This window comes from Gasterosteus aculeatus, chromosome 4 (assembly GCF_964276395.1).
Source record: "Gasterosteus aculeatus chromosome 4, fGasAcu3.hap1.1, whole genome shotgun sequence".
In the NCBI taxonomy this organism is placed as follows: Eukaryota; Metazoa; Chordata; class Actinopteri; order Perciformes; family Gasterosteidae; genus Gasterosteus; species Gasterosteus aculeatus.
In genome coordinates this window covers 22,504,848-22,529,123 of record NC_135691.1, presented here as the reverse complement: position 1 = coordinate 22,529,123, position 24,276 = coordinate 22,504,848, and the positions used below count along the sequence as shown (strand labels likewise).

At 44.2% G+C, this 24,276-nt stretch overlaps 2 long non-coding RNA genes across 2 annotated transcripts in view; one reads left to right on the top strand and one right to left on the bottom strand.

Annotated features, from left to right (window-relative positions):
- The first annotated feature begins 1,711 nt into the window (after positions 1 to 1,711).
- The window catches only part of LOC120818524 (uncharacterized), a 36,745-nt gene continuing 14,180 nt past the window's right edge, over positions 1,712 to 24,276 (top strand). Inside the window, exon 1 of the long non-coding RNA XR_013467387.1 lies at positions 1,712 to 2,021. This is a non-coding gene — a long non-coding RNA (uncharacterized LOC120818524). The remainder of the gene's footprint in view (positions 2,022 to 24,276) is intronic.
- Positions 2,826 to 5,297, bottom strand: LOC144406186 (uncharacterized). The gene is made up of 2 exons (XR_013467385.1): positions 3,518 to 5,297; positions 2,826 to 3,448 (listed from the first exon to the last, which is right to left on the bottom strand). It is a non-coding gene; the product is annotated as an uncharacterized LOC144406186 (long non-coding RNA).

The following is a 24,276-nucleotide window of genomic DNA, read 5'->3' as shown; positions in this document are numbered from 1 at the left end:
ATCAGGGCTCAAACGCAGACTTGTTACTCTTTACACAAAAAATGCTTAATTTAAAGAAAGAAAACGAAACAGATTGCTTGGGAGCAACAAGGACAAGAACCAGGGGGAAAACCTCTGTGCACCCTGGTGAGGGTCACAGGGAAAAATACAAGAGATCACAGCAGAAAGATGTAGCTGGTAACACGGCCTCCGTAGCCAGATTCACCAACATTCATTAACAAACCCATAAGAAGACCAGGGACACACATGGTTTAAATACAGTGGGAAGGTGCAGGTTATTGGCCACAGGAGGAAACAATCAGAGGCACGACAGACAATCACACTCACAGGGGAAAAACAAATGCTACGCTCTATTTCTAGAGCATGTGGCCATATTACACATTGCAGGACTTTAACCCTACATGCCATCATTCATCCATTCACACCGATTTACACACTGATAACAGGAGCTGTCATACACAGAGCCACCTGCCCATCAGGACCTAACATTCACACACCATCACATCTAAGGGAGCAATTTGGGGTTTAGGTGTCTTGCCAAGGACTCATCGACATGCCGACGAGCAAACTAACTGGGTTCTAACTACCGACCCTCTGATTGAAGGACAACCTGGTTCTCCCCTGAGGCACAATTGCCCCCGCTATTAATATTGTTTTCTAGTGTGTGCAAAGTTTACAAATGCTCAAAGGGCCCCTATCGTAATTTGCTTTAGTCCTACCCGATACCTCTGGTATGTTTTATTAAGTATCACTCATGGCTGTTTTCCAAAGAAGTAGTACATTTTTTTTAAATCAATGGGCACTGTTCATATAAGGCTGAATGTAATCTGCATGTATTTTAGTCCTTCTGGAGGAGAAGGTTTCCCATCAAGAGCAAATGGTCGACAAGAAAGAATTTGAATGATTAAAAATATTGAAATATGCTGATCACAAATGAGTGACTTTATACTTTACTGCCTGATGCGTCTGTCTGACCGTCTCTGTCATGAGATCATCTGTTTCCCCACAAGGTTAGTCACCCTATGATGAGGTCACACGGCATGAGCTCACTATGAAAGAAAGAAATCAGCCTCAGCGTCCACCAACACCATTTTCATGGTTGATCAACATGATTACATTCACCGACAGCTATCAATATTGATTACATTACATTTCATTTAGCTGACGCGTTTATCCAAAGCGACTTACAATAAGTGCATTTCAACCATAAGAACAAAAAAACACAAAAGAACAAGAAACAAGACAATTTCGTCAAATAAGCCAATCTACAACATGCTATAGAGCCATTATAAGTAATGTATAAGTGCTACAACTTGTTAGTCTTTTTAGTCAAGGTAGAGTCTGAAGATGTGTGTCTTTAGTTTGCGGCGGAAGATGTTATATCATCATCATCATCATCATCATCAACACATAAAATGCCGGTTATCCTCATCCTCTTCCTCATCCCCAAACCACCACTAGCATCAAAACAAGTATGTTCATCACAGCATTATTATATTATAGTCCATAATAACCGTCCTCATCTCATTAAGAACACTTTCCATATGAACCCACTAAAACCAGTCTGCAAGGTCCACGGCCCGTTGCTTTACTTTTATGAGCGGCGTGGCGTCTTATTTCCGCGGGACGCGCATAGATCGTCGTGAGCGCGCAAAGCGCTGTCACGTGGGAGGTCCCTTTAAGTTTCCACTGACAGAGGCCTGAGCGTGTCACATCAACACGATACAATGAAACGGCAGGACCGCACAGGCAGACCTCTGATGGAGACGCGGCCCAAATGTGCGCAGCCTTGTGCCGACAGCCAGGAGCCCGACGCGGCGCGGAACACTTGGGCCGAGCCGAACGGAACCGATCCAGGCCGGGCCGGACCGAGCCGGACTCGCCGCGCCTCATCGGAGGGGACCTGACCAGCGGTTGCACGAGCCGGCTATGACACGCACTTTAAAAGGGGAGGAAAATGTCCCCTGTCAGTGCGCCGGTGTCGCCCGGGTCCCGGAGCAGATGAGGAGCAGTCTTTCAGCGTGAGTGAAGTTATTTCCAATAGCTCGTGCTGATGTTCTGATTGGCTTCGCGTTGCTTCTGCAGGTGCGTTTGGGTTGCGCGTGCGATGGTTTGATGAATTACGGTATTAGGACCTCTCCCGCAGCGTTTGCAAAATAAGTGTGTTTAGAGAGAGGAACGCGCACCATTGCCGCAGGGGAGATTCCTCACGATCTTGCGCCATGTGCGTACTCTCTCGGACCGTGTGTGCGCCAGTGTCCGCATTCCAGGTGGTGTTGCGCACATAGAAATTGAAGTTGAAGTAAACAGTAAGGCCTCGCTCCGGTGTTTTGAGGTCCGGCAGGAAACATCAATCCCCTAAACAGATGACACGTGACGTTGTTTATGACTTGGTATGACATTGGCAGAAAGTTTACAATGAATAAATGTATCATGAGTCCTTATGTAAATGAATGGCAAGTGATGGCGCAAAGTGGGACGAAACGTTTGAATACTACATAAGAACACGATTCACGAGTGGGACGCTGTCAAACAGCCAATGATCCTGCGGGAAATTTGGAAACGTCGTGAGGTGCCAACGGAGCTTCAATATTTTATAATTGCAGGACTAGCGAAGAAACCCCCTTGCGTGCTTCTTGGCCTAATTTGTGCAAGCAAATGTGGCAAGCGTGAGGTCGGGGAAGACTGCCCCGATCGTTGTATTTTAAATAAGGGAAAAAAGAAAACCAGCAACGCCACCCCGGGAGGTAACCCAGGGAAAAAAAAGAACAAAAATCTATGAATAAAGTAAATTTCTAAATTTAAGCAAAAGGACAACACACGTGTTTCCAAAAGAAATATACAAAGTTTATTTCAACCACAATAAAAACAATTAAAATCTGTCAAAAAGGTTAACGTGTTTTTCCCAGGGCTGGGGCCTTCGTGGGGGTGAAGGTATAAACTTAAAATGGGAGCAGACAATCCACTCTTTAACACTCCAAAACACACACAAGGGTAAAGCAAAAAGGGAGTGAATAAGACACTACACACGAGGGGACACCTTCACCAAAAAGGGTTCACTAGTGAGGAATCACAAAGAGGGAAACAGTCAAATGAGACCAACAATATATTAAAAAACAAGAATTTACAGGTTCAAAAGACAAATCCAAAAAGAATATCAAATGATACAGGATAAACTCAAGAAAACTAATCAATTCAATGATCACAATAATAACAAAAATAATCCAGGAAAGTCTCCCTTGACATCAATCCACATAGATCAACAAAGGGCAGCAAAAGAGTTCGTTTTAACCCTTTTTTAAAAGTAGGTTTGTTCTATCCCCGTAAAAAGGAGCAGCAGTCCAAAAGCAGTACGGTTCGGGGTAGCCGGATGCCGAGCCCTCAGCGTGACATCGCTCCGGCACCGAAAGGGAAACTACCCGACGCGCGCCGTCCAACCCGCCAGCGCCTGCACATAAACTCACATTATTAATGGTACACGGATGGGCACATTGGCGTGCAATTAATGGTTACATACCTGCGCTATGGAACACAATTTTGCGCCACACCAAAGAGTGCAGAGCGTCTGCAAAAACCTGCAGCCAGGCAACCTGGAAGCAGAAAGTTCGCACCCGCCGCCAGAGAGAGAGAGAGAGAGAGAGAGAGAGAGAGAGAGAGAGAGAGAGAGAGAGAGAGAGAGAGAGAGAGAGAGAGGGAGAGCGCAGATCTACCGATCCCTTCTTATAGGGCAGATAATTAAAGGGACAAGACCGCGAATGCAGCAAGAGCCGTCGTCCTGCTACACAAACATGCGCGCGTGCACCCACCGGCACACTGGTCAACATTTCTGCTGATTCATAGGGCGGTCACATCTTTGCGCATATGGCACAGAAAGTTCAGACAGCCTCTGAATTTGGCCGCAGTTTTGGCACAAGCAGGGACAGGGGAATAACCATCTTCTCGAGATGCTTCCCCTACATTTTCATGCTTCCTATTGGTCTGAGACTCGGTGTAAAAGCCTGGCAGGTCAAAATGTGGATGAGCAGCAGGCACCAGTTGGACAGGAAATGCATTAGAGAGTTTCGTCACAACGTCGTTCAACTGGGTATTTGTATACAGCATGACACGGATGCAGTGGTAACATTGTTTTTTACCAATGGACCATATGAAACGATTTAGCATTCCATAGAGAGGCACTGAAGCCGAGACAAGTGGAGTTGGCCAATTAATTGGTTGTCTAGAGGTTAGGCTTTTAAAATGCCTGAAATTGTTGTTGTCCAGTGAGTCTACCTTCACCCAGTAGACCACTCTTCCTGTTCTGTTCTAAATACAAACTTATTTTAATCGTATGTCAGGTACGACACGTAACAAACATACTTATTCTATGTTATTCTATAACTTTTATAACCAATTAAAAAAAAATTAGGATTGTATTTTTGCATTCGACAAGCAGACACTTAAATCTGTCTTGTGAACACAGAATTTTATTTGGAGAAGATTCAATATGAAATAGGCATGACGTCCCCAACACCTCCAAAACATGACATCAGAGAGATTCCTAGAGCGCCCTCATATGAAGCGAGAGAGCACGGACCAGTTGTAGGTTAAACGCTGAATTGGGAGTTAAAATGTGCTATAGAAAGAAGATTAATTATTATTACTTCAAATTGCTGAACTGCTGAGTTGGCTTATAAAGCTGTCCTCCAGCACTCGCATGATAAGGACATTCTCAATAATCCTGCAGCCTTAGCCGATAACAAGCATTAATCCTGCTTTATTTGGCCTTATTACCAGAGCAACAAATCCATCGGCCTTTTGAAGTCAACCTTTCGGACCTTTAAGTGGTTATCATGACCTGTTTCTTACTTGTTCCTGGAGGTCTTTGTGGGTGCATGCATGTGCTTTCTGAAGACAGACTTCCCCCATCTGCTGTGTGTGACGTCTGTTGGACGGTTGTGCCATTTCCCCAACAAATTGATCTGTTAAACTCAAATACAAATTAGCATGTGCCTTTTTTCCCTTGCCTGCTTTGCGTAAATAGGCAGCGTCTTTTTTTCCTCAATTTATGCAGCTCCTTCCACGCTGTCTGTCTCCCCTCTTGCAAGCTAATCTAAAAAAAATCATCCATTTTATTTAATTTCATTATTATTTTCTTTGGAGTGCATTTGCTGAAAGAAGTATAACATTTTTTTTGTTGTCTCTTAATCATTTCCCTCGACGTGATCTTAGCTCATAAATCCAGCTGTGAAAGTTGTTTACCGCTGGGTGTGTGTGGTCGTAATTAGCAGCTCCCATGTGACTGTATGGTGTATTTGTGCGGTTGCGCTGAAGCTCGTATATGCGAGAACATGCCTGTGAGCTGGGGTGTGCTTGTGTTGACATGACAGCCGACCAAGGAGAGGAAGTGACGTGGAACGCAGAGGAGGGGCGAGAGCTGCAGACGTCGCACAGTGCTGCAGAGAGGGGGGCACAGGAAAACCACAGACGGATAAAAAAGCGTCAGACAGGAACAAAGAAACCTAATGGCTGATCGCTTTCCGCCGCCGACTGCAGGATCGTCACCCTGCCTCCGCCCTGCCGGATCTTCCGAAAAACAAACAGGCAGTAAAAATGAGTCAGTGTCCGCGTAGGCTGGGCGAGTGCGCATTTGATTATGAAACGTGTTTACCCTCCGCTCACTATAAAACTAGTGACACAGGCTTTTGTTTGTGCAGAGCTCTGCCTGTTCATTCTCTGGGCCAGCCTCCCCAGTTGCTACAGTCATCATCTCGCTGGCTGGCTGCCCTCTCAGACCGGAGCAGACTCAAGCTTTCCCGTTAATAAGTCTGTCGTAACAGCTCGGGTAATGGACACTGCTCAAATATTTCCTCAGCTAACACGGGGCTTCCTTGGGGAATGGGAAGGGCCCTGGGTGGATGGTTCTCAAAGCAGCTCTCGAAAGGCCCAATGAGCCATCCGACAGAATGTATTATTCAGCATGAATGTGCTGCCTAAATGCATCTGCCCGTTGAGGGTGTGGGACAAATTGCCTTCCAAAAACGTCTGACCTTGGCCTGTCGCGCTACAGTGAAGAGTAACATTAGGAGTCAGAAATGAAAAGTTCAGGGGAGCAAATTTGTCCAAAAAGTGTCTCTCTTTAGATATCCTGTGTCGAGGGTTGCCAAAAAACACAATTCATTTTGTGTTGTAAGATTGTATGCACTGTGTACTGACCATAGACTCCGCCCCTACAGCGTCCTGGGTGCGTCTGGGATGGAGGGGAAACATCAGCGGGGTTCACGTACTGGAGAAAAAAACGTTTAGGTGGTTGGGTGTTGGTGGGGCACAGCTGCTCTGCTGTAGGAACATCATGTCTGGCTTTAACAACGATTTTCTGGCAACAGCCCACCGTCCATATGCCTGCTGGTTATGGTGATTAAACTACAAGATATGGAAGAAAAAGTACTATAAACACGGAAATACAGAGTCTGAGAAGAAAAAAGCTTAACCGGAGGGGGGGGGGGGGGGGGGGACTGCAAGCACTTGTTTGTTTTCACTTCACACACACCAACTCCTTCCTTGTTTGCTTTGCTCGGCTTTCGGAACGAGATGTTCACATTGCAGGGCATGACCGGCAGCTCTGCCACGAGGAGGTGTTCACAGTAGGAGAACTTAGAGAGCTGAAAAGGACTGATTGGGGGGGGGACTCAATGGGCTTTGCAGAAGTAACATTTCTAAATTATTTAGATTGAGGCAAAAGTCGGGGAAATATATTAATAGGTTTGAGAATAGTTTGAAATCATAACCTACTTATTATGTAGGATATTCCAGAGAAACAGTTGAAGTTGAGTTTCAGTGTTGTTTTTCACTCAATATTACTAAGAAATCGAGAGCGCTGAATTGTGGTTTACGTCGAGTTTCACTGTGTATTTAGCGGCTGCTTTTCTGAGGCAGCACCGTATTAAGCTGTCAGCGATGGGCGATGAGCTGCCCTCCACACGCACTCTGCCAGCGAAGGACAGCTCACAGGGGCAAAGAGTTTGCAACATGCTGTCACGGTGTGGTTCACGTCCTGTATTATTTTGTAGTTTTCTGCCACTCGTGTCCCCGGGTAACTTCACTTCCTTCCATGTCCTGTCATCCCCTGTGATTGTCTGATTGTTTCCACCTGTGTCCAATCACCTGCAGCTCCCTAGTGTATTTAAGCCGTGTGTCTCTTGTGTCACTTGTCGCGTCATTGTCTATCGTCCTGGATGGTCCTCGTTCCTGCCTGCCTTTTTGCCCCTGGTACCTGTATGTGTTTTTGCCCGTTGGCCTTTTGCTTTGTTGCCTTTTCGACTATTAAAGTCTTTTTTCTTTAAGCTCTGCATTCGAGTCCTGCCTCCCACGCATCCCATGACACATGCTTATGTTTATTACAAAATAGCTTCTTAAACCAACTCCGCTTTTGAAAAACTGTAATGAGCACATTTAAAACAAATGATGTATTTATACTCTTAAAGTTACTATGAGGAGATTTTAACCGGACATGAAACCGACTGAATTTATTACAGATGCCTCTGTTCGAAGTACATAATCAAACCAGACCGTCAGTGGATTGCTTCCTGATTCCACATCTGCCCCAGAACATCTAATTGGTTCCATGCCCGACAGGATGAGCTACGCTGTGCCCAGGTGCTCCAAAGGTCCCTGTTAGATCCTAAAACAAATGAGTGGTCAGGCAATGGATCTTTCATGTGGTACGTGATGCAGCAACATTTCTTTGAGGTTTCTCATGGCAGTGACCGAACAATCACAAAACAATGCAGGGGTTGCTCATCGAAACACTACCGCTTTTGTCTCAAGGGGCTGCTAAAACTCAAATGGCGGAAGTGTTACGTGGAGTTAAAATGGACCCAAGAGCTGACACTGAGTCAGCCGGGTAGAGGAAGGAATGGGTTTTTAATTGGAAAGGATCAGTAGGAGAAAGTGAGTCAGGCGGTGGCTGGATGGGGAAGGGGCTGGTAAGACGGCGTGAGTGGCGGCGGCTGGGCTGCGACGTAGACAAAAAAAATACAGAGCACAAGAAAATACTCAATGAGAGACATAGATCGGCCGACTACCGATGAGCTAACGAAACAATCTGATGAGTGGGAAGAAGGCTGGTGTATTTGAAGTGTTTGAGGTTGATGGTCTGCTGCTGTTAAACTTGTTTAACTCTTACCAGGTAAGCAGCATGGTTACTTTTTTTTGCGCTACTATGGTGATCAAATGTTCCAGATCGGAAATCAGCTGTGACCCCATATGCGCGTCTTTACACGTAGCTGTAACATGGTATAAACCTTTCATTTATTTCTTTTTTTAGTTCGTCAAACTTGAAATAGACACTGCCGTTTCACCTGAGTCAGTGCTGACTTTATGCCTCTAAAAGCATATCACTGATAAACTAGATGGACCCAAGGATGGACACTCGATAGCTAAAGAGACTTTTGGGTGACAGCTTAGTGGATATTAAGACCTAAGAGGAAAGATGGAGAGGAAACCAGAACTTTTGACAGCTGACTATCTTGGGTGAGGAAATGTATTTTTAAGTAAAGGTGCAGAGTGCTACAGTTCAGCTAAATAGGCCAAAAACCCAGCAGAGTGTAAAATGAACCAACGCTGCTTTGCAAGCCATTCTCTAGTATCCTGTTCAGTCGCAGATGGGAAGAGAGACATGCAGAGAGAGAGCTTAGTGTGTGTCATTTATCCCATTCTGTTCGATGTCCGTGCATGACACCCAAAACCACTCGTGGAAAAAAGTGCTCGTTTTCATCTGTACAGCGGTCACGTCAACCTTGTTCGCCTTCTCCTTTAACACTGTTACCGGTGCTGTAGGTCAGCAAAAGTCTTAGAATTCCTTGATGCTGAGCGCCGCCGTCCGGCTATTATCTGAAGTCACCGGGGCAACAGGAAGTTTATCCCGGTTCTCAGGGTCACGGATCCCTCATGGCAACCAAAACTCTGACCAGCCTCTTGTTGTCTGTTTACCGCTTGCCGTGCTCTTATTCTATTCTTCCTCTCTCCCACCCATCACCCTGCAACCACACCATAGTGAATTACATGTACGTCCGTTTCTTTGGTCTGTCTTTGTCCAGAACAGGAAAGGGGCTGGAGTGAGGAAGACTTTCTCCACGGCACCAATGTGGAGGAGTGATGTAGACATGCGTATCCTTAGCAAAAGCCACTGTCAATCACAGTAAGCCAAGGCCTAAAGCAGACCCTGCTTTACCTTCTATTTGACTCTAAAGGGGCCATCATTTACTGAATGGGAATCAGACAGTATTAAAGGTCAGTCGAGTGAATGCCAGTTATAAGACACTCACTGGCTTTACCTGGTAGAACCGGAGTTTGCCGATTGGTTCGCAGTTCACTGGGCAGGAGGAAGGAGCAAGCGTAGGCAGGGATAATAAGGATCTCACTGGGTTTCCTGTGACATCGCAAGAACAACCCACGGAAGGCTTTCATTTCTCCAGCCTGTGGTTATAAGCCTGGTTCCTGGAGTTATTTACATTTTACCATCATCTACACATAAACACTGAGGTGTGTTCGCCCCCCCCCCGTCCACGGCGTCCAGCTTCACGCGTCGATGCTGCGGCTCTCGTGTTCTTCACTGGCTACTGCATCAGAGGGACTGGCCTAGATTGTTGAGAGTGGCCCTGGAACACTTACCGTTTATAGCCTCCCCGCGTGCCTCTCCCTGATGTAACAGCCGAGCACGACTTTCCTACAAGTACAAAGTACCGCTGCCCTTTGCCAGGTGCAGAAAAATAGAAATGAGACAGGGCTGCTGCTCTTACAGGTCAGACCAGGTTTTTTTACATCGTTATGGATATTATTAGAGTGTTGCTGTTTTCAACTTGTGTGAGTGTGTGTGTCATCATGAAGAATTGTGGTCCATGTACTGTGACACTTCCGCATTTTACGTCCCCTGTTTATATGCACGCAGTCTTTTTAAAATCAATTTCCGTCTTCATTAATAATTGGACAATAGGCATGTCCTGTAGCGGATAAATGTGGATCAGTGTATATGTGTACACTGTGAAGCCCTCTGAGGCAAATTTGTCATTTCTGATTTTGGGCTATACAAAATAAAAGGAATTGAATTGCAATAGAATGTGTCAATTATTAGGAAAAAACATAGAATAATTGAATTACATACTGTGTTTTTCAGTTGTCCTGCTCATGTCGAATCAAACGGGTTTAACACCTCGCTGCAGTAGCTCCAGTATCTGTTTTGAGAGAGCTAAAAAGGAACAAAAAGATTTTCCAGAGAGGAGCATATTTTAATGAAGAAATAAATTATGAAATAATTTTAGTAAAAGTGTGGCTTTCACTGGTTCAAAGAACACTGCTGGTAGTTCGCACCATCAGTCTATTTGACGTTTAAGCTGTATTTGTACTTGTTGGGAGGCGTTTCTCTGTTCCGCCGAAGATTGTTTCTATACTCTGCAACATCACTGAACAACTGCTACGTCTTCCATCTAGCAGACCATGTGACTTAAATATGAAATGATCTGTTTAATATCATCCGCTGTATAGTTTTAAACAATGACTTTCATATTTACATCAGGGTTTAACTTTACTGTACAGTCATGCATGATTAGCAAGCTTTTCCTAAACTACTGTTGGTTCTGTGGTATCATCTCTTCAAATCCGATGCCCGCAATGCACCAGAGGGGCATCAACTGACGCGCGGCAAATAAGACGTGTTGGTTATCACTGTTGAGGATGAACCCATACATTAAAGCTGCTCGCAGGGGAAAAAACGGACGACGAGGGAGAAAATGCTCGGTAGGTAGTGGTGATTGTTATCTGTGGGTTTAGCATGACGAGCGACGTCAATACACGCTAAATACATTGTTAACGTAAAAGTGGCGCTTTAAAGGATCCTTCTGAAAAGAAATGTTTGTTTGCTCCACCTGAGGGCAGGTCTGCTTTTATGTATGTACGTAGCAGACAGATTTAGCCGAGAATGATCTCCTCAAACCAGTGATAAGCATGCATCATGCAGCCTGTGGGTTTTTAGAAGGTGCTCACTTTGCAAACCACACAAAACATATCCTATCATTGATTTAGTGCTTCTTCGTTTCACCTCTCTCTCTCTCTCTCTCTCTCCCTCTCTGGCCCTGCCCCCCCGTTCCCACAGCAACGCATGGATATTGGTTACATAACAGCGGTGCTCGTGGCGTGTGTGTGTCACTGTGCCCTTGGGCTTGGGAAATCAAACACAGAAAAAAAGCATGCCACACAGGTCTTGTCGTCCTTCCGGCTCATGCGAGTGCAGTATTGATAGTGTCAACACTGATTGCACCCGCAGCATTATTACACCTCGCTGCGTGTGTGTGTCCGTGTGTTAATTTAGTTACTTTTTCGTTTGATTTCCACTAGATGGGAACGGTGTGCAAGTAACAGAAACAAAACAAAACAAAACACACAAAACAGTTGTGTGTTCGTCACAGGTCATGAGATCAAATGAGACCTTTAGAGGACTGATGCATGATGGGAAGAGTACGGGCCCTATTTAACTCTTTCCTCTCCTACACTGCACACGTGCGTGTGTTTCATTCAGTACGTGACCTGGCTGTCTTTGCAGGTGTGAATGTTGATTAGCGCGTGTTTAAATAAGTGAGGAGGATGGGTCAGATGAACCACACGGACACACGCACACGCACACGGAGTCAGAGTGAGATCACCTCTAATGGCATTAGGCAGGCCCTCGGCAGGCGAGGCCAAGCTGCTGTTGATTTCAATTAGAGCTGAGTCAAGGAGCGAGCCAACGCAGCTCGCTTGCCCTGGCGACCTCATTACATATGCATGAGGGACAGAACAACAAACACTCACTTAAGAAGGTTAAGATGCGTCATTCCATACCAGATGTTCAGTCTGTGTTTGTGTTTGTGTCTTTAACACCTGGAAAGGATAAGAAGAAGACTTCTTCTTTTTTGCTTTGGCTGGTGAAGTGCTTACTTGTGAAATCCGGATCATGAAATACACAGAAAAATTCTAAGAGTTAATTTTCCGGTGTTAGGCAAAAGTGTTGAAGTGCAGAGTTGAAATCGCACTGCAATGGTACGAAAGAGCTGGAGTACCCAGTGTCAAGATCAGATTCATTTGCGACACAAATGAACTCTTTGATAGGTTTGAAATGTAACTGCACAGTGTCACACTTCTTGGTATTTGGCTCAACTCTATGTACTGTGGCGCATGGAGTAGAGATGGTGAGCTGGGAACCACAAGGTTGGAGTTTCAAACCCTGGCTGCTACATGTCCCGCGTCAAAGTGTCCCTAGGCAAGACACCTCACCCCTCATTGCTCCCCAGGCTAAGATGTAGAAACCATGGGTTAAAAATGCAATGTAAGTCGCTTTGGATAAACGTGTCAGCTATGACATGACGTGTAATGTATTTAACACTGGGCAGATTGATTTTTGACACTTATTCAGAGTTAACTTGTTAACACTTCGTTAAGAGGTTGATTTAACACTGACAAGATTGGACAATATAAATACCAGCTTAGAGTTAAAATTGAATCTCACAAGTCAATTTAACTCTCTGAAATTTGCTGTGTATATATTAAGTAGGTGACAAAAGGAAATTGTCATATAGCAATTCAGTGGATGTTGTTGCCAAAAGACATGCACTTAGGTATGGACCTGAATTTCTTTCTTTCTGAAATTTTTTTTTTAGGCGGATAACCGGTTTATTAGGCAATTGTTACGCCTGCATATTAAAGCCATTATAAATAACAGAATAGTCATAATAAAGAAATTCACAACATTACACTTTTTTTGGGAGCAGGAAGCTTGATGTCTCAGATTCTGGCTCAGAATAACTTTCAAATAATAACTTGCAAAAGTAGTTAATGAATCGATGCAGTTGTTTTTGGCGTGACACCTTTTTGTCCAAGGTGAGTCTGAGAGCTATTTGTACTTGTTTCACTTCCTTATTGTAGAGGGTTAGATGTGGACATGACTTGTGAGCTGTATCAAGCTGAGTCATGGGCAGACAGCACAAATTGTGATGCTTCAATCCCCATCCTCCAGATTTGCCCCTACGATTGGCTCTCTGGATCCGCCTTCAGTCCTCCTGGCAGCCTCTGATTGGCCTGGATTTACAGGTTTCTCTTAACAACTCAGTCTAAGAGAGGCAAAAGCACTGCCTCTTAAGGTATGTTTCCACAGCAACTGCACAGGGCGGTGGGGGGGAGGTGTCAGGCGCCGCTGGAACGCATAGGAGCCGTTTCCTAATAAACTGGGTTTTATTGTCTCTGTCCGCTTTCTCCAGTGTGAAATGCAAACATGCCTAGAGAGAGGAAGCATGTTTGAGGGGACGAAGGGTTTATAACCACTCTCCCTTTGTCCACACGTGTTGCATACGCTCTCCTGGAGCTTTATGAGAGCTGCTCTGTCCTTGGCCCCTCCATCCTCAGACATTGTATGCATGCTAAGTGACAGTAAATGTGCTAAGTGCACATTTTTGTACAAGTTGACTATGAGAACAAAGTGTCAATCAAAGGTGGGTTTATGTTTTTTAAATTGCTGAGTTGTTGAGTTGTTGGCCCCTAGGGGAGGAAATAAGTTTTGAACACAACACTGACTCATAATCAGCTCTTCTATTTTGAGGTGGAAAACATATTTCAGCAGTTACGAAGCAACATTAGCATTCATATGGAGTTGTTTTGGTCCATCTCAGGAATGTAAGTCCAATATGTTCTCTCTAACTCCTGAGGGAAACATCTGGCTCTTAAAGTGCTAAATGCTTCAGTGTGACCAGTAGCTAGTCATTAGTGTCATTTTGTTTTGTGGACAGGGGGTTACCAATAAGTTAAAGCATTTATACAAACAATAACATTGCAAACACACCTGCAAACGTTTATTCAGTAAAAGCTTGAATAGATTATTCAACAGATTATTCAATAGATTATTCAAGATAATGATTAGGATATTATTGTCTCAGAATGGTGTCTGGAAGTCTGTTGAACATTAATTGTTGTATAGCCTAAGCTCATGTTAGCTATTTGAGATTAATTTTTGTGAATTTGAGTTCCCTCTCGTTACACAGTGTAAATGTCCAGAGCTTTTATTGTGAAAGGTAAGAACAATAGGGTGATAAGCAGAGCTTGACATTAACATTATTGGCTACCAGCCACTGTTGCCATTTGATTAAAGTTAACTACAGTTTGCTACAATTTAGAACTAGATTTACATTCCTCTCCAATTGAAATTACCACTGTAAACACCCATATCAAGACAACATAAAATGTAATAATGTACAATCACCAAACCTTCACCTCAAGTGTGTAAAACATATGCAATTGATTAAGACAAAAAGAGTAGCTCATTGCATATAATTGGTGCAGGGGAGAAAGCTCCTCTCATTCACGACTTCACCGAGGACATTACTGAAGCACTTTGTCTTTCTCTATTTAGCTGCAATGCGTTTGACATGGCCAACGAAATTTTCTTTTTTTTAATGTTTCCACTGTGAAACTGCTTTTTATAACTACTAAAGAGACCCCCTTAACCTTTTCACTCCCTACGATATGTGCAATACATTATTGTCTTGGCTGGATCATAAACCATCCATTCTCGACTGGACCTCCACTTTTTGTTCAACAGTCTTTTATTTTTCTTAGACCCCTCTTCATTTTTGGTTTCATGACCAGTTTTTCTCGTGTCTGCCCCTCTAGTTTTTCTAGTCCTGCTATGTGCCGCCGTGTTCTTCCTCAAGTTGTATCAAAAGCCTCCATCTGTGTGTTTGCGCGTCTATGCTTAGTAACGAACGTACGGTGGCCGAGAGGGGAAAACGATACGGGCACGATACATTGTTAGCAGGACAACTTGGTTGCCGTTGCCTTCTCAAGGTGGGTCGTGTGAACTGGTTGAAATGTGCGTCTCACGGTCAATACGTGAGGCTGAAGAACCCTGCAATGAGTTTACTATTTTAAATGTGCTTTGAGAAGACTCCTGAAACGGACTGTCTCATCCAGTCGAGGAAACTCACTAAGGAAGTGCACACTCACAGTCGCCGAAGTGTAAAAAAAGTTGTTGTGGTCCGTAGTCGGTACCCAAGAACACCGCTGCCACCAACGTATTCAACGTTTGTGGATGATGCACTGCTAAAGTTGCTAGTAGGAGCGACCGCTCAACCCAGCCAAATTCTACCTGCATTTGGCAGGTGGGTGGGTGCTAATGTCAAGCCCTGGTTGTAAGTAATCAAAGTTTGAAAAGAAGTAATACATTGACCAAAAAACACAATAAAAAAAATAAATTACGCAAGTTACAGAGAGTACACAGGGTCAAGAAGGTACAGAGGTTACACAGGGTACAGGGGGGGTTACAGAGGGTAGAGAGAGGGTTACAGGGGGGGTTACAGAGGGGGTCACAGAGGGTACAGAGGGTATAGAGGGTACAAAAGGTATACAGGGTAGACAGGGTTACAGAGTTACAGAGGTTACGGAGGCTACAGAAGGTGGGCGGGTGGGTACACAGGGTACAGATGGTGGGCGGGCTGTCACGGTTTGGGTTTATTCCCTGTTTTATTTTGTAGTTTTCTGCCTCTTGTGTCCCTTGGTTAGCTTCACTTGCTACCTTTTCCTGGCATCCCCTGTGATTGTCTGCCGTGTCCCTGGTTGTTTCCACCCGTTTCCAATCACCTGCACGTTCCCAGTGTATTTAAGCCATGTGTGTCTCTTGTCGCATCATTGAATGTTCTTCTTGAATGGCTTTCCTGAAGAGTCTGTCTGCGAGTTCCGGCCTATCTGCGCTTTGCCCCTTGGTGTTTTTATTTTTGATTACTGTATTAAAGTAGTTTTGGTTAAACAAGTGCAAGTGAGTCCTGCTTCCGGCAACCCCACCTCATCCGGTGACAGCCTTGTGATACGGGTGGGTACAGAGGTTACAGAGGTTACAGAGGGGACAGAAGATACAGAGTCCACAGGGTTAAAAGAGGGTACAGCGGGTGAGAGCTGGGGATAATTCTCTATGGGTACTTTTGTTTTTAGCCCAAATAGTATGAATATTGAAAACCATCTATTATACCCTCTAAAACTTAAGGCTGACGTAAGACTTAAATTTCTTGTGGGTGTCAGGTGATTGACGGGAAATGGAGCGGAACGCAATGCATCACTGATATGAAGACACTGGAGAACAGAAAGTTGCCCGAGGGACCATCGTGTGTGTGTGTGTGTGTGTGTGTGTATTTTGGAAATTCTTTTTGCCCACGCGATCCAGTAAGCCTCTCATTTAAGTTATTTCCTCATTTTGCTCTATAGTCACTCGGCCAGTAATCCCCTGGAGGGTTTTACACATCGGGTGGGAAACCCCCCCACGAAAATGCCAAATACTCACCTGAGACTATAATATGTCCAGAGATTTTATTGTAAAGGGGTTAGAACGGAAGCAGTCTGGTCAGCCCTTCCTTTGACAAGGTTAAAACGACATTCAGTGCCTCACGCTGCTTTTTAAATATAGGCGAAACTAAGCCCATCCCGCACAACGTGACCGGTTAATACCTTTAAAAGTACAATACATTTTCAGCAAGTAATATCTGGTGCAAACGTATTCATGATAAAAAAAATGGCTTGAATAAATTACACTGACAAAAGAATTGCGTGGGTAGTTATTGTTTGTTAATGTTTTAAATGTTTTACATGGTCAGAATGTGTACATCTCAAGAAGGTAAAAGGGAGGAAGACAATATAATGGAACAGCAATAAGGAAATGAATGAAGGAATGAGAACGCATCAATCATGCAGGGTATAGTTTATATATTTATATTATTTATGAGACAAGCTGTCTATGAGAGGCGGCTGGGGAAACATATGACCAAGGCAACATTGGACCTTGGGAGAGCACACATGTAGAGCTAACCTTCATCATGTTAGAACGCTAATACAGTACCTGGGGTGCTGAAAATAGCACCCCAGGCATATTCCTCTAATGTGAATACATTGTGCGTGTGTGTTTGCATTTGATTGTATATAACTTCACTACATTCAAATAGGTTCAGGAGCTGGACCTTAATTTCTTTTTTACATATTTAAGACAAACTATAAATTGCTTTTTCATTTCTTTGCCAAACTTTGTGATTTATGTCCTGCCAGGCTACATTAATGTATTGCAGTCTGCTTGAAACCTCATTAGGGTATGCACCTGCTGGCAGCTGGGTTTTGTGGTACTGAGTGATTGAGGACCAAATATCATTGTGGAATAAGATATGGCATCCTCCTGTCATTCATCATTATTGAACTATTAAAAAGGCACTAGATTCAAGATTCTGAGCATATCTTAAGCCTGCACCCGGCTCTTAAACATGGCAACAGCTGAGCCGGTGGCTTGCAGCTAACATTGCGGGAAAAGTGTAGACAAAGCAAGCCGGTGTGGCACGGTCACATGCATTAAAAGGCAGAACGTGATCAAAATTGGAAGCCCGGCTGGGGAATCTCTGGAGGAATTCAGCCGAACAACTCGTTCTGGTAGATTTATTTGGTAGATCACAGGTATCAGCGCTGCGTTTGCAAAGGCAGGAGCAGTTCTGGCAGCACGCTGGCCGGAAGAACAACTAAACTAACATCAGGAAGAACATTACGTTTTGTACTTGTTGTTAGATATAGAAGAAAATATCTCTGTTGGCCCTAAACTGGCGTTGAGGAGGAGCAGGTCCTCTCGCCGTAATACAAGATCCAATCACACGCAATGTGGTCTCCTAACATAAATGTGAACATAACAAACAAAGCGTGAGTGTCGTATGATAATTGGTGTGTCTCTAACTCTCATCCTTATCAGACCTGTGATTGCCTGGCTGCACTCCTCAAGACAGTGACTCCCTAAATGAGCACTACGAAAGAGCTTTTGATTATCAGTACGTGGCATGTTCGCCCATGGGACACACACACTGAGGGAGTAGCCACTATCCATCAGGGCTAAGGAAGCATTCAAACCTGTTTACAAACCCGCTCTGAGCCACAGGATGGACCCATACTCAAGATGTCACATGCAAAAGATGAGAGGAAACAACAGCACGTATGACCAAAGCCGTTGGCACAGAAAGGATGCCAAGTGAGGCCGGCTGCCTGTTTTCCCGCTTCAGTGTAATTTGTTGAGTCCTGCAGTCCTCATTGGCTCACACAGTTGGCACAAGTTAATGTTTCTTTTAAGAATAGATGGGTTTCACCACTGAAGCGCTCAGTGACCTGCCTGTTTTGCTGTAGTGACAGCAGATTGCACCATCAGGAGCAACAAGTTGGTCAACGTAATGGATCCGCCCCAGCCTCTGCCTATTGGTTCTCCTCCGGCCCCCTAAAGGCAGTGTGAGCAAGATCAGATCTGCTCGTCTTTTTTTCTTGCAGTGTGGTTTTGGAGGCTGCTCTCAGTTGTTGCTCATAGAAGAAAAAGCTATAACTGCGTTTGGCGACTTGTCCTTCACCTCAAGTTGCGATAGTGCTGTGAGTTCACTCGTCTTCTTTTTAATCACAGACTTGTTTGACACTTTGTGAGGTTGGAATGACGTCAATCAGCCGGAGCTGCGCAGGTAATTGTATTTCCCCTCTTCTCTGGTCTCTCCATCTACCTGTTCATTTCTAAATACACATATCAACGAGCGGGGGTCAAACCCTGACCTCCGATCCATTCTCTTCTATTGCCTCGTTGCTGTGACTCATCCAGCCAGCCAGATGAACGCCGCGCATCAAAGGAACACACAGTCGCACACACACACACACACACACATGGACGTCAGCAACGTTGGCTTATTTGGAAGTCTTTGTCCGCGTGTTTTGTGAGTGGGATTGCCACCTGTGAGTCATGTTCCTCTTTTGATATATTACCACACAAGCACAGTGTGTGATGTCAAAAAGCAGCACGGAGAAGAGATTCAAAAGAACAAACGACTCAAAGTGCACACGTGTATTTGGAGCAAGCATCCTCCCAGATGGCTTTCCTGAAGAGTCACTGCTGTGCGTGTATACTGTACATGTGTCCTTTAATGATCTCAAGAACTAAACTGATTAGTCCAAGGTGCAATATTCTGTTTTAATTTGTAATTTACCTAAAAGAAATGAATTTGACTTACTAGCAAAACTTTCCTACCGAGTAGCTGAATTTACCAAGGATTGTCAAATTTATGAGAAGCATTTCAGCTGTAGAGGTTAAAAGAACACATTGAAGGTGTTGCGGTTGCCATAACTATGTTGCTTTCCTATGCTCTTTTAGCTAGTAAGGGCATTCTTTCAGTAATGAGAGTAGAAGAGCATGATGTTATAAACTTTGCATGGCTTTTGTGCCCGTTTCTATATTCTATAGGTACAAGTGTTTCTAAGTCTTGAGCTGACATGAGCCCTCTAAGTCGTGCTACATTTTTGAGGTGGTAGTAGGCCGATTTTGTTACTGATTTGATGTGACTCTCCAAGTGTAAATCTAAATCCATAATAACCCCCAGATTTCTGGCTTTATTTGATGTTTTCAGGGACAGAGAGTGAAGGTGTTGGGTTACTTTAAACCTTTCTTTTTTAGCACCAAATACAATGATCTCAGTTTTGTCTTCGACAGCGCTACATAGATTTGGGTGTCATCAGCGTAGCAATGGTGGTCAATTTTATTTTTTTGCATGATTTGTCCTAGTGGGAGCATGTAGATGTTGAATAAAGTCGGCCCTGAGATCCAACCTTGGGGGACTCCACACGTTACGTCGGTTGTTTCTGATACGAAGTCACCAATGGAAACAAAATAGTTCCTGTCTTGTAGATATGACCTGAACCAGCTTAAGACTGTGCCTGAGAGCCCCACCCAGTTTTCCAACCTGTCCAAAAGTATTGAGTGGTCGACAGTATCAAATGCAGCACTGAGGTCTAATAGCATTATTATTTTGTTTTTGAGTCTGTGTTAAGACGGATGTCATTTACAACTTTAATAAGGGCCGTCTCTGTGCTATGAAGAGGTCGAAATCCTGACTGGAAATTGTCGTGACAGCCAGTTGAAGCCAGGGAGTGATTAAGTTGTTGTAGGACAACTTTCTCAATTATTTTACTTATGAAAGGTAGATTTGAAATTGGTCTGTAGTTGTTGATAATAGAGGCATCTAGGCTCCGCTTTTTTAGGAGAGGTTTAATAACTGCAGTTTTGAAAGCTTTTGGGAAATGGCCTGTCTGAATAGAGTTATTAACTATTTGCAATACGTCTGTTGCCAGACGGGGTTGGGGTTGGTTCTGCAGGATCAAGAGAGTTTGGAGTAGTTTAGCGCCTCACCTTGTGAGTTACATTCACAAGCAATCCGCCGTGAGAGAACTACTCTAATGTTGGGGTTTATCTATTGTGTTATGACTTCAACTTTCGATGTGCTGTTAAATCAACAGCCCACACAGGGGTTTTCACCAGGGACTTGTAAAGTCATACAGTACACCAACATGTATTCATTCAGTTGCCACAGAATACACATGAAAATACCCAGAGACTCACCCCATGAAAGCATCGGAACTTGTTGAGATAAAACAGAGAGCGACCGTTTATAAGAACCAGAGAGATAGCCAGAGTTTAGTCAAATTTATTTTATTTTAATGGAGATATTACTGCATTTTTGGCCAAGCAAAATGAATTAAAGCTGGTTTGGCTTTGTCTTAGTTGAAGGGGGCGGGAGGGTTGTGTATCAATCAGACAACCAGCAGTTTGAGCCCAAGCTTGGGTAGTCGATTTACACGTGAGACACGGGTGTGAATGGGTTAATTGCTCCTGATTGGCAGGTATCACCCAGCACGCCTAGTGTGTGTGTGTGTGTGTGTGTGTGTGAGAGAGTGAGTGATTGTGTGTGTGTAGGGCAGTCAGAGGTGCGGGACGATGCCAGGAAACACATTCTTTGGCAGAAAACAAGCACTCAGGAACAAAATGTACGGTACTCTGGATGCGGCAAAACCAGCGCCCTGATACTAAGCAGCACACACACACACACACACAAGCATGTGAGGTAGTTAGCAGAGAACAAGCTTTGTCATCGTGTTGCGGTTACGTCATGAAGGAAACCATGGTTCCTTATTTGGCATTGGTGGTGACTGACAGCTCATCCAACTAATAAGATGGTGACTTTGCCCTCCTTGCTTCGGCCTTGTTATCCCTGCCGTTGCTACACTGCACTTATGCGCTGGAGTCACAAGAGCCAATGAGATGCTCTCTCTCTCTCTCTCTCTCTGTCCGCTGTGGACCTCGTCTGTCAAACCCGGCAGATAAATGCCCCTTGAGTCCAAGGGCAACTGGAACAACGCGAGCACTGTGTCTCTCTGGGTGCAGGGCCCTGTGTTCTCCCTGCTGGCCTGGCAGTCCCGTCACTGTCTGTCAATCAAACTCTGCAGGGCCGGTCCCCCGAGTGTGGGCACATGGCATGGACACATGGTCAATACGCAACTGAGTGGTTTACACGGGTTAGATACTCAGACTCAAAGCTCTTTTGACTCTTCACAGTCACATGGGACTCCAAATTACATACGTCCCCCATAGTACTACTATGTAACAATGTTGATTTTGGTATTTAGTGTTATTGATAAATTGGCTGAAATAACTGCCTTCTATCCAGTATAATAGAACTTTATGGCAAAGAAAACATTGAAAGCAATGTCCCTTTCCAGAAATTGAATGACAGAACAATATTTCTTTTTTTCCAATAAAGTACACCCACTAACATTTTTACCTTGTTTGTTTGTTTTTATATTTGGGTCAAAGATGCTCAGCGACAGAAGAATGTTGCCTGCGGATAAGTTAGGTCCCCAGCTTGTTACGGTTGTACTGCTCTGACTGGTGTGGGAATGTTCCCATTATACAGGAGCTCAACCAGCAGTACCTGTGATTCCCCTTCCCCTGCTGCTTAGAGTGCACTGCTTGGGGGAAACGCCTACAAAACACTCCTAGCGCCTTGGAGATCTTCCCACAAAGAACTCCCCAAACCAGCAGTTTTGTGGCCATAAAAAAGGCTGATTTGCCTGTCAAAGGCCTCTAGTGACCGTTAGAAAGAACTGCACTTTGTATGTAGGGAAAATGGAAGATTATTCACAGAATATTCTTACTTTTAGTGCAGTACAATTACCAGAGGTGGTAGTCTGTTAGTATACTGGTTTAGTGTTGCTAATATGAAGTGCTTTTAATAGAAAGAGAACACAGTATAATCCTTCTGTTTGGTCCACAAGGGGGCAACATGGCAGCTAAAGAGAATTGAATCGATTGCCATGTTTGCTGCGTGTGCAGGGCATTAACCAGGTGTGCTTTGTTTACTATCTATCGACCTTAAACTAAAACTCACTTCCTGATTTAAGCCAGCTTGTGCTCTTAGTACATCAGTGTCCCCGCCAGGTGGACACAGCCAGCAACGGGCCTGATGCCATTCCATTATCCTGATTCACATCATCTAATGAAACTTGCTTCTATAGCTTAGAGCCCTTCAGTCATACAAATATTGGTCAAGATTCATACCATTAATATTTTTGGAGAGATTTATTTCCGTTGAAATAATGTTTTAAAGTAAATCTCCCAGTGAACAGTCAACATTGAGAAAACATAGAGAGTGTATTTTAAAAATGTTGTATCTTAGTGTTTCTATATTAAATGTCCCATATCAGGTAAAGAACAGTAAAGTTAGTCAGTTGCATTAATATCAGGTGTTTCTTTTAACTTAGTTCTGTTTATTTAGATTTATTACAGAACCTTTTTGAAACCATTTGCCAAGGGGTGGCAATGGAAAAAGTTTCACTTACAATTTATTTGTATTCCTTAGCCTCCTACTTTTCAAAAAAGACCAGAAATATGTTTCTGAATCATTATGGTTAAGACACTTCATGCGTTTATTTTCCTCAGGGATAAGGCTATTACGCTTTGAAAGAATGCTGATATGTGAGCTTGGTGCATCCTTTGCAGCTGAAGTTCAGCATTAACAGCATCGTCCCGGTCTGGGGAAGGCTTTACCTAATCTCATTCCCGTCTCTAGGAAAACAACTACAGCACCAGGTCCTTTGCTCTCTCTCTCTCTCTCACACACACACACACACTCAGTCTTCATGTAAATGCCTGAGGCTTCACATTTACAAGCCGGATTGGTATGAATCACTGCTAGTAAAAGGTACAAGTATTTACGTGGGTGTGTAATTGTGTGTGCGTGTGCATTCAATATTTCTTTGTGCTTCCCCTCTGTGGATTAATCTGTTTACCTTGCTTTGGTACGAAAAGAATGTGTGTGTGGGCGAACAGCGTGATGCTACCTGTTGTGAAAGGCTTTGTGTGTGTGAGGTTGTGTGTGTGCGTGCATGTGGATTCGTACCTCCGGCCCTTCCTCAACGTGTCGCTCCACTTTGCCGTGAACTTTAGCCCCAAACCACATTGTGCTCCATCTGGGTGTGTGGATGTGTGAGGGAGGTAATTGAATTGCATCCAACAATATAGCAATTTAGAGTTATACATTAAAACTTTTGCGCCGCCTAAATTATCAATGTTTTATTTATTTTTATCAGCAAAAGCATAACTACTAAGTAAATAAGTAAAACAGGGAGTCAACACATTCGTTCATTCATTGATGCCGAAAACCTGAACAGCTGTTCACCGCATCTTTACACCCAGAGAGCTGACAGTTGTGGGCCGCTGCAGTGTTGATCCTGCTCTATTTTGTTGTAGTGAATGTGCGTAGGTGTGTGTGTGTGTGTAAACAGGCGCCTTATTCTGTCAGAAGGGATCTCTGCAGGCGGGCGGGCCTCGCTCTCTTTCTCTCTCTCTTTCTCTCTCTCACACACACACACACACACACACACACACACACACACACACACACACAGTCTTAAAGGCTTCTTCCTGGCTGCATGTGTGTCGTTCTCTCGACTATATGGAACATGCGGCCTCTAATTGGAGACCCAGCTCCTGTTTTCTCCTGCGTCCCTTCCTGAGCAGCTGTATTTATGTTTGCTGCCGTGACCCAGATACCTCCAGCACACCCCCCAGATGGATTGCTGTGGCTGGTTGAGAGGACAATTTGTCCCCCATAAGAACGGATAGCTTGTCACCTGCTGGCCCTAGCTATAGTATCATTTGAATAAAATCTAAATAAAAGCAGCTCAGGTTTCTCATTTCTCTTTTTTCTCTGTCTTGGTTACCAAAAGAGGCAGAAGACTGTCAGAGAAAACAACCAGAGTTCAGCCGTCGGCAATGTAAACAGACATGACCTGTGAGCGCCGGGAGGGGGTCAAAGTCACGAGAGCCAATCTCTCTTCAGTATGGTGACACCCAGCAGTCTGACCGCGAGCCCTCACGCTGAGGCCATGTCAAGTGCGACCGCTTTC